The sequence below is a fragment of the Cibotium barometz genome, chromosome 7, assembly GCF_041138505.1.
Source record: "Cibotium barometz isolate CiBa-2024 chromosome 7, ASM4113850v1, whole genome shotgun sequence".
Classification (NCBI taxonomy): domain Eukaryota; kingdom Viridiplantae; phylum Streptophyta; class Polypodiopsida; order Cyatheales; family Cibotiaceae; genus Cibotium; species Cibotium barometz.
In genome coordinates, this window is record NC_141052.1 from 5,749,987 (window position 1) to 5,753,127 (window position 3,141).

The 3,141-nt window shown below is 44.6% G+C and overlaps 1 pseudogene across 1 annotated transcript; it reads right to left on the reverse strand.

The window, feature by feature from the left end:
• Positions 1-763: 763 nt before the first annotated feature.
• On the reverse strand, positions 764-2,793 carry LOC147636622 (3-ketoacyl-CoA synthase 11 pseudogene; annotated as a pseudogene). Its single transcript, XR_015266176.1, has one exon. The product of XR_015266176.1 is annotated as a 3-ketoacyl-CoA synthase 11 pseudogene (transcript).
• Between the last annotated feature and the right edge of the window lie 348 nt (positions 2,794-3,141).

The following is a 3,141-nucleotide window of genomic DNA, read 5'->3' on the forward strand; positions in this document are numbered from 1 at the left end:
AAAAGTGCCTGCCCACAACTTTCAACCTTTTTCGTGGGCAGGCCTGTTGTCTATAAATACCCTTATTGTCCTGCGTTTATTAATTCCCACAAATATAACTGCATAACCCATTCATCAGCCTCACTTTCTATTGAAATCTTCAATTTCACTACTTTGGAAACAATTTGACTATTGAAGATGGAAGTACCCAAAATCAATGTATTAAAACATTTTTCTTCCTTGCAACGCATCAATAGTTCAATATTTTCAAGGGTTATTATTTAAAATTTGAGTGAGACTACTCATTCTCACAGACTGAAAGGACTGCTATATAGCCATTGATATACCGTTTTGAACCAGAAACCAATCAAGATGCATGGGCTCTTTCGATAATGAAAGATAGTTTTGCGATACCTAACGATAGGATTAAAAATATTCATCCGTGGCATAATTGGTTAAAATTCCCTTGAAAGCCAGTGCTCTGAAATATTTCATTATTATTGTAACCATGGCTTAAGATTCTGCTCTCCCCTATAATTCCAAGCACTATATCCTGGTTGTTTGTGATATGGGAGTGTCTTCCATAGATAATGGAAAATGGAATGAACTCATCCATAATTATGTAATTAAGTAATAGCTCTTGGGCATTCAACATTTCTATCACCCTATTGGCGACTTCGTTTAGTAACTTCCGAAGGGTTCGAGAAGATGCCCAAATTAGTTCCTGTTAAACTTGAATTAAAAGACTTTGATCACTCACAACCAGCACTACTAATATGTTTCAGTATCGAATTAAAAGGGTTTTTAAAAAAAGGTAGGTACACATAATGAGCAGACTCCAACAAAACCATACCAGAGAGAAAAATATTAAAGACTCTATCCATGCAAGCATCCCATTATCTTCGAGATTCCAAGGGGTGGCGAATGGTGTTTTTTAATGCAGGTGCAGCGAGCAGGGATCGAACCCATGACCTCTGGATCAAACTCGGCTACACAACAATTACCCCTTTCAGATCCTCTGGACGTCGGGTGTTTCCACTGGATAGCTTTCAATCCTGTCTAACCAGGGGCTCACTTTGGGCTTCTTCACAGTTCTGATGGCCCTCCAAACTGCACTGTTGCACTTGAACCCAGAGCCAAACGCAATCTGCCACACCCTGTCTCCTCTCTTCACCCTCCCCTTGGCCTCCAAGTAGGCAAGCTCATACCACATGGAGCTGCTTGAGGTGTTGCCAAACCTGTGGAGGGTCATCCTCGAAGGCTCCAGATGCTTCTCAGATAGTTCTAGGTTCTTCTGCAGCTCATCCAACACTTGTCTGCTCCCTGCATGGATGCAGAAGTGCTCAAAGGCCAGCTTGAAGTCAGGGATGTATGGCTTCATCTCCTTCATGTTGAGCACCTTCTTGCAAAACAAAGCCGCCATGAACAGTAATTGCTCTGAGAGAGGAAGTACAAGGGGCCCAAGTGTGGTAATATTAGTCTTCAGTGCATCGCCTGCAACTTCCACAAGGTCAGGAGACAGAGATAAGCCCTTCTGCATGTTCTCATCTTCTTCTTGGTAGATAGATTTGAAGCTCCTATCATCGGCACCTTTGTGGGTTCTCACTATGTTGGTTAGCTGATACTTGGCTCTTCTCCTCTCTGATCTTTTGTTGGACAGCAGCACAGCAGCACCACCAAGCCTAAACAGGCAGTTGGGAAGGAGCATGGACTTCCTGTTGCCCATGTACCAGCTCATGGTGATGTTTTCAGTGCTAACCACCACAGCATAGGAACCCCCATGCGCTTGCAGCATGTCATTGGCAAGGTCAAGAGCAATCACACCAGCACTGCAGCCCATACCACCTATGTTAAAGCTCAGTATGTTTCCTCTCATCTTGTAATGATTGATAATCATGGCAGAGAGAGAGGGGGTGGGGTTAAACAGACTGCAGTTAACTACAAGAATGCCAACATCTTTAGGTCTAACTTTAGTCTTCTGAAAGAGCTCATCAAGGGCCCCAAACATCACCATTTCAGCCTCAGCTCTGCCTTCTTTCATGCTAGGGCAGGGAGGGTTGGAGAGCACAGCCTTGGACATGTAGGTCTCTTCGCCCAGACCAGATCTCTCCATGAATTTCTTCATGTACTCTAAGGTCTGCTCGTTGAACTTCCCCATGTCCTTAGCATGCTGCAGAAACTCACCTCTTGATATCTTCAGCCCATCAGAGGGCTTGAAGCAGGCAAAGTCCACAAGGTAGACGGGCCTGGGGCATGACATGAAGTAGAGGGTGGCTATGAAGACGATGGCCCCAGAGCAGGCCACAATGCTGAAGAGGTTGAACTCGAAGTGCTCCCATAGTTGCCACAGGTCTTGCTGGGAGAGGGTGCCCACCTCTGCACTGAAGGCCACCAGCAAGGCTGGGATGGTCAAGAGGTAGATGGCATGGCTGATGAGGTAATGGTAGCCCAGCTTCACATACTTGAGGTTCACAGACTGCAGGAAGTCAGGCAGGCGGCGCCTCACTCGTACAGAGAAGCTCATGGAGCCATTGGGCACGATCTCAGTAGCTAAGAGAGAGCCCTCCTTCACCATCACGGGTACTGCTGTCTACAGAAACGAGCTAACGAGGATTGATTAACCAGAAGAAAGAGGCTGTGATGGATTAGAGAGAGGTACAGTGCACCACAACGATACGCTACAAGCTTAAGACTGATTAATGGCGCACAAAGCAACTGTGGGTGTGTGCAGTGTGCATTGTGTAGCGTGATTGCTGCCGTAGGCTATAATAAGGCAGCAAGTTGGCAAGCAGCTAACACGCATTGATTGTAGGAGGGTGGAGAAGGTGTGCTCCCAACCGCTTCTATTTACTACCCACATGGTTTTCGCTTTCATCAACCCCTGGTTTTTTTTTGTCCAAACCCAACCATCAATCTACAAGCACCTAATCTTGTCCTGCAAAAACTATATGATGCAATGGGGGCATTGGGCATGCAACAATTTTTGTTTTGCCTCGTACATTCTATTTAGTTTGCAATGGACATTTTCTCAACTTGTAAATATTTGCAAATATTATGGCATTTTAGTTATGTTTTGGCTACAAATTCTCAACAAAAAAACCTCTAAAATTTTAATCCTCAAAGTTTTCTTACTTATTGAGAAAAAATGTTTTTGTGAACCCT